Raw genomic sequence first — 12,218 nt, 5'->3', positions numbered from 1 at the left:
GCAAGAATGGCCAGACTTCGTCTCACCTATTTTGGTCATGTTGTAAGAAGGGACCATTCCCTGGAGAAGGATGTCATGCTTGGTGGTAGGGTGGAGGGTCGACGAAAGAGGGGGAGGCCTTCAAGGAGATGGATTGATACAGTGGCTGCAATGATGGGCTCAAGTATAGCCGGGATTGTGGGGCTGGCACGGGATCGGGCAGTGTTTCGTTCTGCTGTGCATGGGGTCACTATGAGTTGGAAACAACTTGAAGGCACTTAACAACAACAATAACAACAAGCAGCTGTTTCTCCTCAATTTGAGTAGTGCCACATCAGCAAATCGAGGTCTTGAAAGATTTACCTTATCCATATGAGTAAGGCTGGGTTTACTCTGATGATGCAGCTCTTTCCCAGTCCTATTTTGAGAGCCTTCTAACCTAACCAGACTATGCATAAAGTTATGCGGTAATGTATCAGACAGTGTTTCTTTGCTATTCATAAGGTTTCCCTGGCCAATTCTTTGTGAAGTGGACGGCCTCTTCCTTCTTTCTAGTCTGTTTCAGTCTGTAAGCTGGGCTGATACCTGTGCACTATGTGCATCCCACTGGGTTTAAAACACCAGTGGCTCAGCCTCAAAACTCACATCAACACGTCACCACGATAGGACAAACTGACAGACAAGTTTATCTCTCTGTTGGAAACCTCTCCTACCACCCTTACCTGGGTCCCTGCAGCTGACTCCTCCTCTGTCCTGGTTCCTGGGCCTTTTAATCCCCTTTCTCCCACTCTCCCACCCTGCTGCTTTGGGTGTGCCTCGGTTCCCTCTCCTCATCTGGATCCTTAGGGTAGGTGGGTGCATCTCCCTGGGGTAGGTGTTCTACATGCAGGTCTTTCTACTACTGGGCATTTAGTCATATATTTTTTAATCCTTTAATATATAATGTCCCAGGTCTCTCTTTCATTGTAAGAAGGTCATTAGTATTGTCACTTTCTTCTTCCCTTCTATGTCCACTTCATCTACACTTGACTCCATTGAGGGTTTCCCTGGCTTTGTGGATGGTGGGCATTGATGATGACGTTGTTGAATAGGAAATGGGGACAAATATGTGAGTGAAGAAGACATCAACAACAGCCCTTTATTTCAGCTTAACTCCATCAACATCACAGCAACATATAATTATAGAAAATAAAAAAGAACAAAACTAGGATTAAACTACATCTTCTTGTGAACATAATAACCTTCCTCTGATAGCTTATACAATGTTTTAAATAGCCACAGTGTGCTTTTTGAAAGCATTTCTCAGTGTATAATGGTGATCTTAGAGAATGAAAAAATATTTCTTCTACAATTTTGATGGGAGAAGAATAAAATGAAAAATTCAGTTGTCATCGAGCCTACCTCATCATGTGTGTCAGACTAGAACTGTGCTCCATGAGGTTTTCAATGGCAGATTTTTGGGAAGTAGATTGCCAGGCCTTTCCTCCAAGGTGCCTCAGGGTGGACTCAAACCATCAACCTTTGGGTTGGCAGCTGAGCGTATACCCAGGGACTCTAGAGAAGAATAATTTTCTTCATATTTGGCTGTGATAAGTCCTTTAAAGGTAGAGCTAAAAAACTGCTTCAGATTCTTCTAGAGATGTCTAGAGTGACAGTTCAGCAAAGTGTAAAGAGCCAGGAATGTTGCAAACAATTGTAGTGCCAAGGATGCAGCTGTAAGAGAGGAGGAAGGGCCTCACTTGGCCTATGGAGTCAGGAAAAGTCTCCTGCAGGAGGCTTCCCCTGAGCCCATTCTGGCAGAGTGATTATGAACTGACCAGGAGGACAAAGAGTGGGGAAGAAGAGAAGATTTTAGGTGGAGGGAATAACATGTAGAAGGAGTAGTACCAAGAAAATGAATAGTAAGCTGGAAGAGTTTCAGTGGTCTATTTGGTTAAGTAAAGGGCATAATGGGGTATGGAATGATGTGAGGAGTTGAGGTGGCCTCGGCCCTGTAGAAGTCTGCAGGGTGCTCATTTATGACAGTTGGGAGTTGTAGAAATCCTGGGTGATCTGGGGAAGTTGTAGACCACCTGAGCCAGGCCAATGGTAGCCAATGTAGTACAACAGGATGACTACAACATCTTATGTGTGCATTTCCTCTGGCCAGCCCAAGGGCTCAGGTCTATGAGAAGACCTGGAAAGTCCTGAGCGATGGCAGGAGAAGGGCAGAGTTCTGTACAGCTGGCTGGTGGCCCACAGCTGGCAAGTAGCCTCCCCTCCTTCCACACCTCCCCTACCAGCTTACCTGGACATGCTAGCCAATGAGAGTCTTTCTCTTGAATAAAAATTTGCCAAGTACTCTTTATTTTGTCCTCTTTCTTTAAATCTACTCTCTGTTTTACTCTTTATAGCAAGAAGTGCTCAACTTTCAGATAAGCAGTAAACACCCTCAGGAGAAGAGTAAGCAGTCCTCTTTAGGTGAGATTTCACCTTTCCTCCCCCTCTTCCACTTCCTCCTCCTCCACTTCTTCTCCATTCCTTCCTCCTCCTCCTTCTACAGCATATAAAATAGTAGGCAGAAGAGTATAATGAATCCCCAGGTACCCATCACCCTACTTTAACAGTTACCAACTCATGGTCAATATTATTTCTTCATTAACTCCGTCCTCAGAATATCTTTAAGATAATCCCAGACATTTCATCTGTAAATATTTCAGTATGTTGCAGGAAGGAGGATTTGATCCACAGGCACATGCTAATTTCTTCAGTCATATTTTAAAGGACTTATTATTTTTCTTTTCATTGCCATCAGAGTTCTTGCTCTCAGCAATTTATTGAAAGGTCATTTTATCCCTTCTTAAAAATATGTAAATATATATGTATGTATATATAAAATGTGTATATAACCAACATGTACAAAGAACAATATTACAACAAACACCCATGTGCTCATGACTGAGCTTAAAAAAGGACATTACCCACATCTTTGAATTCCCAAGTTTGCTTCCTCTCCCTCATAACAGACTCCTCCATCCCTCTCCATTTACCCTGTAATTTGGGCTAATCACTCCCCTCACACATAGGTCTGTGTGTGTGTGTGTGTGTGTGTGTGTAGATTTACCATATATACATGAGCTCTAAACAATATATTGTCTGCTTTTGAATTTTTTATATAAATTCATACTGAAATAGTCTTCTATGATTCTCACATTTTCTACTTTACATTATGATTTTAAGACTTATCTGCATTGATAGATGTGTAGCTGTAGATCATTCATTTTCACTACATTAGAGTATTACAGGATATGAATCTGTCCATTCTATTGTTGATGGACACTTGGGTTGTTTATAGTGTTTTGTTCCTCAAAAATGCTGCTAAAAATATTATTGTATTAGTCTTCAGTGCTTATGTGTAAGAATTTCTCCAAGAGTAGATTTGATTATGTATGCATTTTCACCTTCAGTAGGTGTATTAGATTCATAGTACTGCTTTAACAAAGTACCATGAACCAGGTACAACAGAACTTTGTTGTCTCACAATTTTGAAGGACAGGAGTCTGAAATCAGAGTGTCAACTATGTTCGTTCCTACTGAAGGCTCTGAGGAAGAATTTGTTCCATGCCTCTTTTCTAACTTCTGGTGGTTGCCAGCAATCCTGGGCATTCCTTGGGTTGTAGATTCTGTATTTGTCTTCATCTGGTAGCATAGTAGTTGAGCGCTTGGCTGCTAACTGAAAGATTAGCAGTTCTAACCCACCAGTTGCTCCATAGGAGAAAGATGTGGCTGTCTGCTTCACATTCTACTCTGTCCCATAGGGTCACTATGAGTTGGAACTGTTTTTTTTTTTTTTTTTTTCATTTCTTTCCTTTTTTTTTTTTTTTTTTTCTTTTTGGCCATTTTCCCTGTGTCTATCTCTGCATCTCTCCCCCTCTTTTGTAAGGACACCACTCACATTGGATTAGGGTCCATCTTGTTCTAGTATAACCTCTTGTTAACTGATAACATCTTTAAAGACCCTAGTTCCAAATAAAGTCACATTCACAGGAACCAAGGGTTAAGACAAAATTCAATACAGAACAGTAGGTAATGTAAATTTGTTTTCTAAAGTACTGTGTTATCTTACACTCCCATCAGCTCTATATAACCATTCCCACTGACAACTGGTCTTGTCTGACTTAAAAAATTTTCCCCTATAACATAGTCCACAAAGACAGTGTTCTATATCCTACTTTAGTGAGTAGCAACTGGGGTCTTAAAAGCTTGTGAGCGGCTATCTAAGGTGCAACTATTGGTCTCTTATGCCAAAGAAAAGAAACGTGAAGAAAATCAAAGACTCATGGAAACAAATAGTCCAAAGGACTAATGGATCATGCAAACCTCAGCCTCCTCAACCTTGAGACCAGAAGAACTAGATGGTGCCTGGCTACCACTGTCGACTACTCTGAAAGTGATCACAATAGGAGGTCCCGGATAGAGTGGGAGAAAAATATGGAACAAAACTAAAAACTGTAAAAAATATCAGGCTGACTGGTCTGATAGAGACTGGTGAGACCCGTGAGACTATAATCCTTAGACACTCTTCAAGCTGAGAACTGAATTCACTCCTGTGGCTCAACCTTCAGCCAAATGATAGACAGGACTATAAGGTGACAACACCAATAACAATAACACCAGGAAGGTATATATTCATTAGAACAATCAATGACTGGAAATCTAAAGGGCAACAGTTCTTCAGGGACCAAGCTATGAAGGCAGGAAGGGATAGGAAAGAAGGGTGAAGGGAAATGGTAAGCATAGTGAGGAAATGGGAAGAGTGTTATTACATTGTGGGGATTGCAATGAATATCACAAACCAAATTGTATATGTATTATTGAATGGAGAACCAATTTGCTCTGTAAACTTTCAATCAAATCACAATAACAATGAAAAAAAATGCTGTGGTGCTCAGGAAGCAGAGGCAGGGATCCAGGTAAGGCCAGGGATCCAGGTAAGGCTGGGGACGCAGGCCATGGCCCTCCCAAGCAGTGGGAAAGCAGAGAAAAAGCCGGGGGCGGGGGGACCAGGACAGAGCTAGGAAGCAGAGGCAGGGATCCAGGTAAGGTTGGGGACTCAGGCCACAACCTTCCCAAGTGGCAGGAAAGAGGCAGTGATCTATATAATGGGAGGATGGGGAGGGTGGAGAGATTTTGAACAGCTAAGGAGCTCTGGTAGCATAGTGCCTAAGGCACTTGACTGCTAACCTAAGGCTAGCAGTTCAAACCCACCAGCCACTCCTCAGAAGGAAGGTTGGGCAATCCTACTTCTGTAGTGATACTGCCTTGGAAACCCAAGGAGGGGTTGCTATGAGTCAGGGCCCACTCAACGGCACATAACAACAACAGCAATAAGGGAGACAAACTTATCTGTTAGTTTGTCCTACTGTGGTGGTGTATTGCTGTGAGGCTTGAGGCTCTGGCACCAGTGTCTCAAACCCAGCAGGGTTGCACATGGTGCATAGGTTTCAACAGCTAACAGACTGAGACAGACTAGGAAGAAGGAAGAGGCCATCCACTTCTCAAAGAATTGGGCAGGAAAAACCTTATGAATAGCAGAATAGCAGAGAAACACTGTCTGATACATTACTGTGCAACTTTATGAATAGCCTGGAAACATCGTCCAATACAGTGTAGGAGGATAAGCCACTTATGTCGGAAGACTCTCAAAATAGGACCAGGAAAGAGCTGCACCATCAGAGTAGAACCAGCCTTAATGATATGGATAAGGTAAAGCTTTTGAGACCTCCATTTGCTGACGTGGCAGAATTCAAATTGAGGAGAAACAGCTGCAAACATCCATTAACAATTGGAACATGGAATGTATGAAGCATGAATCTAGGAAAACTGGAAGTTGTCAAAAATGAAATGGAGCACATAAAGATTAATATCCTAGGCATTAGTGAGCTGAAATGGACTGGTTTTAACCATTTTGAATCAGATCACCATATTGTCTACTATGCCAGGAATGAAAATTTGAAGAGGAAAGGTGTGGTATTCATCATAACAAAAGATGTTTCAAGATCTTTCCTGAAGTACAGTGCTGTCAGTGATAGGATAATATCCATATGTTTATAAGAAAGACCAGTTAATATGACTATTATTCAAATTTATGCACCAACTACCAAAGCCAAAGATGAGGAAACCGAACATTTTTATCAGCTTCTGCAGTCTGAAATTGACCAAACATGCTATCAGGATGTGTTAATTATCACTGGTGACTGGAATGCAAAAGTTGGAAACAAAGAAGAATCACCAATAGTTGGAAAATTTGGCCTTGGTGACAGAAATGATATGGAAATCGCATGATAGAATTTTGCAAGACTAATGACTTATTCATTGCAAATACCTTTTTTCAACAACACAAATGGTGGCTATACATGTGGATTTCACCAGATGGAATACCCAGGAATCAGATTGACTACATCTGTGCTAAGAGGCAATTGAAAAGTTCAATATCTTCAGCCAAAACCAGGCCAAGAGCTGATTGTGGAACAGACCATCAACACCTCATATGCAAGTTTAACTTGAAGTTAAAGACAGTTAAAACAAGTCCACGAGAGCCAAAATATGATCTCAAATATATTCCTCCTGAATTTAGAGACCACCTAAAGAATAGATTTGATCCATTGAACACCAATAACCGAAAACCAGAAGAATTGTGGTATGACATCAAGAACATCATCCATGAAGAAAGCAAGAGGTCACTAAAAAGACAACAAAAGAAGAGAAGGCCAAAATGGATGACAGAAGAGACTCTGAAACTTGCCCTTGAGTGGAGAGTAGCTAAAACAAAGGGAAGAAATGACAAGATAAAAGAGTTGAACAGAAAATTTCAAAGAGCAGCTCAAGCAGACAAAGCCAATTACTATAATGAAATGTGCAAAGACTTGGAGTTAGAAAACCAAAAGGAAATAACACACTCAGCATTTCTCAAGCTGAAAGAACTGAGGAAAAATTTTAGGCTTCAGTTTGCATTTTTGAAGGTTTCTGTGGGCAAAATATTGAATGATGCAGGAAACATCGAAAGGAGATGGAAGGAATACACAGAGTCACTGTACCAAAAAGAACTGGTTGATCTTCATCCATTTCAGGATGTGCCATATGATCCAGAACCAATGGTACTGAAGGAAGAAATCAAAGCTTCAATGAAGGAATTGGCAAAGAACAAGGCTCCAGGAATTGACAGAATACCCACTGAGATATTTCAACAAACAGATGCCCCACTGGAGGCACTCATTCAGTTATGCCAAGAGATTTGGAAGACAGCTAACTGGCCAACTGACTGGAAGAGATCCATATTTGTACCCATTCCAAAGAAAGGTGATCCCACAGAATGTGGAAATTATTGAACAGTATCATTAATATTGCACGTAAGTAAGATCTTACTGAAGATAATTAAAAAATAGTTGCAGCAGTATATTGACAGAGAACTTCCAGAGGTGCAAGCTGGTTTCAGAAGAGGACGTGGAACAAGGGTTATCATAGCTTCTGTCAGATTGATCCTGGCTCAAAGCAAAGAATACCAGAAAGATGTTAGTTGTGTTTTATTGACTATGCAAAGGCATTCGATTGTGTGGGTCATAACAGATTGTGGATGACATTGAGAAGAATGGGAATTACAGAACACTTGATTGTGTGTATGAGGAACCTGTACATTGACCAGGAGGCTGCTATTCAAACAGAACAGGGGACATTGCATGGTTTAAAATCAAGAAGGGAGTGCATCAGGGTTATATCCTTTCCCCATACTTACTCAATCTGTATGCTGAGCAAGTAATCTGAGAAGCTGGACTTCTATGAAGAAGAACGTGGCATCAAGATTGGAAGAAGAATCATTAACAACCTGTGATACACTAATGACACAACTTTCCTTGCTGAAAGTGAGGATGACTTGAAGCATTTACTGACAAGGATTGAAGAATACAGTCTGCAATATGGATTACATCTCAATATAAAGAAAACAAAAATCCTCATAACTGGACCTATAAGCAACATCACGATAAATGGAGAAAAGATTGAGGTTGTCAAAGACTTCACATTGCTTGGTTCTACAATGGATGTCAATGGAAGCAGCAGTCAGGACATTAGATGACATATAACACTGGACAAGTTGCCTGCAAGGGATCTTTTTCAAGTGCTGAGGAGCAAGGATGTCTCCCTGAGGACTAAGGTGCACCTGACACAAGCCATGATATTTTCAATCGCCTCATACGCATGTGAGAGCTGGACAATGAATAAGGAAGACTGAAGAAGAATTGATGCTTTTGAGTTGAGGTGCTGGCGAAGAATGCTGAAAGTACCGTGGACTGCTAAAAGAACTGTCCAGATCTGTCCTGGAGGAAGTACAGCCCGAATGCTCTTTGGAAGTGAGAATGGCTAGACTTCGTCTCACCTACTTTGGTCATGTTGTCAGAAGGTCCCATTCCCTGGAGAAGGATGTCATGCTTGGTAAGGTGGAGGGTCCACGAAAGAGGGGAAGGCCCTCAACGAGGTGAATTAACACCGTGGCTGCGATGATGGGCTCAAGTATAGCAAGGATCATGGAGCTGGCGGATTGGGCAGTGTTTGGTTCTGCTGTGCATGGGGTCGCTATGAGTCGGAAACGACTCGATGGCATCTAATAACACAACAACAACATGGTGCTCAATTTACTCTGACACACGTGGGGTCACCGTGAGTTGGAGTGACTCAATGGCACTGATATTTCCCTGAAACTATTTGAAGATAAATCACATTCAATAAAAACATTCCAATACGAAAAAAAAAAAAAAATTGCCCTTCAGTGGATTTTATATTTTTTCTCTAATTAATAAAGAATATGCATCTACCATATGTTTATGGGCCATTGGTGTTTTCTTTCCAATGAATTATTTTTTTTTATGTTTCTGCCCATTTTTTTTAAAAGAATCTTTGTCTTGATTATTCATAGGAGTTATTTTTGGATATTAAAATTTTATCGATGTGGTAGAATATCTGCAAAGACCTCCAACAATTCCTCCTGTCCCTACAGGTACATGCCACCTGACATAAAGAAGTGGGGTGTACAGTACTCCTTAAAACTGTCAAGATCATGAAAAATAAGAAATCAGAAAAACTGTCACAGCTCCCAAGAGCCTAAGGAAATATGACAACAATGTAATGTGGTATCCTGGATTGGATCCTGGAATAGAAAAAGGACATTGGGTAAAAACTAAAAATTTTGGATAAAGTATGGACTTTACATAATAACAGTGTATCAAATGTAAGGTGTTAACAACAAGAGAAACTGTATGTGGGTGTTTTGAAACTGCTATATTTGCAGCTATTCTGAAATGAAAAGGTTATTAAAAAAGTTCTGGGGAAGGGAAGAGCTGACATGTGTTGATAGAACATACTTCCCTAAACATCTTCAGACTTAAAAATAAATACATAAATAAAGGTAGGATCTATTTCCCCTCCTCCTGGATCTTGACTAGCCCTCTGTCTTGCTTTGATCAATAAACTTGGCGGACTTGATGCTGCATGACCTTGGGGTCTAGGTCTTTGAAGCCTTGCAACTTCTATTTCAGCCTCTTAGAAGCCAGCTGCTGTGTGAAAAGTCCCAGCTATCCTGCTGGGGAGAGACAGAACCAGACAAGCCTCCACCATTCCAGCCTCCCCAAATGATGGTCCAGACATGTCAGGGAAGCTAATTTGGACCTTTGTACCCCAGACAAGCTCCCAGACGAAGGCAAACATAAGCCCAACTGACACTTTAGGAACCAGAAGAACTGCCCATTTGAACTGGGCCCAAATTCCTGATTCACAGAATCATGGGGAATAAAATAATGTTTTTTTTTATTTTTCAGTCAGAAAGTCTATGAGGGGTTTGTTAACACAATAAAAAATAGAAACAATTAGTAGATATGTTCTAAAACATCTTCTCCTGACATATGACTCATTTTTTTTCACATTCTTTATGATGTCTTATGACTACCAAAAGTTTTAATACATAATATAGTTGAATCTTGGGAGCTCTGGTGGCATAGTACCTAAGGCATTTGACTGCTAACCAGAAGGCTGGCAGTTCAAACCCACCAGCCACTCCTTGGAAGGAAGATTGAGGAATCTACTTCCATAGAGACACCATCTCAGAAACCCAAGGAGGGGTCTCCCTGAGTCAGACCTGACTTGACGGCAGGGAGTGAGTTGAATTTCCATTATTTTCTTTTATGGTTAGTACTTGCTTTGCCTTATTTGAGAAATCTTTCCCTACTTTAAGGTACTATATTTTAAACTAAGCAGTTACCATAGAGTTGATTACAACTTATGGGAACCCCATGTGCTTCAGAGTACAGCTGTGCTCCACAGCACTTTCAATGGCTGATTTTTGAGAAGTAGATCACAAGCTTTTCCTCTGAGGCAACTCTGAGTGGACTTGAACCACCAACCTTTTAGTTAGCAGGCAAGTATATTAACTATTTCCACCACCTATGTACTCTATATATTTTCTACAAAAATTTTAAAGTTTGCCTTTCACATTTAAGTCCCTTACCCTATTTTGAAATGATTAAGCTCTTTAATGTATCTTGAATGATAAGGTATGGGCCCATTTTCATTTTTTTTTTTTTCCATATAGATAACTGTTTCAGCACCAACAATTGAATGGTTTTAGCAGTTTCTCACGTATGCTGGGGGGAGTTCCGGTAAAATGGCGGAATAGGCAGAAAGACTGCATAGACTCTCTTCAACAAAGAAAAGGGGAACCAATAACACAGATATAGAAGATAATCCTAGACCCCTGAGCTCTGAAGGGAAAGATATAGAAATAGACTAAACTCCAACTAGCAGAAGAAGTTGCACGAAAATACCAAAAAAGGAGACATACGGAGCTGTGGTCTGGCAGTTATCCTGACAGCACAGATAGCTTAGGTATTGCCAAGTTGTGGTAGGACCTAAGAATTAACCTAAAAATCAGCCCTATTAGCCACAGACTGTATGGAGGACTGCTCTGGTGGCCGGTGAATAAAAGGGAAAGCACCGAAGAGGAAGGTGGGCTTAGCTGTGGACTTTTGCCTGTCCAGAGTGTGCAGCCATTTTGAATGTTTACAAGTGGTTTGACCATTTGGGATATTTAAAGTGACAGTGTTGTCCCAGATTCCAGGGACTTAAGAACAGGCTCCACTTGCCGGGAACCACAAGTACATTCCAGACATGAACAACTGGAAAGGTGTGACATTCACCTTGTTAATCTTATACCCCACACCCTCTTGGTGAATGGAGGTGCAGCCATCCCTCACTCCCACCCACTTCTGGGCTGGCAGGAACTCCATCCCAGTCTGTGTGCTCAGGCAGAGCAGATGGAGCCTGGGTGCCCTGCCCCACCCTGCCCTGATTATTTTCCTTTTTTTTTTAGTTTGTTTGTTTTTGTCTGTCTTAAAACTACTACTATTATTATTACTTTGGTTCTTTTTATTATTATTATTTATTCTTCCCTTCCCAAGTTCTAGTTTTCTGCTTTTTTTCTTTTCCCTGTTCCTGGTTGCAATTTTTTTTTCTTTCTCATGGTTAACCCATTCCTTGCTTTTCTTTTTGTGTTTTTTCCCATTTTTTCCCTCATTATCCTTCTTCTCTACCTTTTTTCTCTCATTGCCCTCTCCCCAGATATTGCAGATGTTTTTTCTCTCCTTTTTTTTTTTTTCACTTTTTGGTTACTGTTCATGTGTGATTACATGGTGTATTTCTTGTCTATTTGCTTTTACTTTTTTGATGGTTATTCAGTCATTATTTTTGTTTAACTGAGTGGGAGACAACAAGTCCCCATATGACACAACTACACCCACACCTCCTGCAGCTTCACTTACTGAGTGAGAGCCACCACTTCCTTCTCCACCAAGGGGCCAATGATAAACAACCACCAAGAAGAGCCTGAATCACCCTTAGCTGCTCTGCACAAACAGTTAACAGAGATCTAAAGACAACAACGGCCCGATGTCTCAGAGAAAACAGATCATGACAGTCCACAAAAGAAGCAAGATAAAGTGGTAGAAACAAGGGAGCAGGATACAGAACACATCCCTCAGGAAGAAGCAGCATTGGAACTCCCTGATAAGGAATTCAAAAGAATTATATTTAGGTATCTTCAAAGGACTGAGAGATAGATCAAGGAAAACACAGACAAATCCCTAGAAGAATTTTGGAAGAAAATACAAGAACAAAATGACAAAAATAAATGAAAAATTAGAAATGATTCAAAATCTACA

This window comes from Orycteropus afer, unplaced genomic scaffold (assembly GCF_000298275.1).
Source record: "Orycteropus afer afer isolate SDZICR_OR568_19922 unplaced genomic scaffold, OryAfe1.0 scaffold00030, whole genome shotgun sequence".
Lineage (NCBI taxonomy): Eukaryota > Metazoa > Chordata > Mammalia > Tubulidentata > Orycteropodidae > Orycteropus > Orycteropus afer.
Note: the sequence above shows the minus strand (reverse complement) of the source record.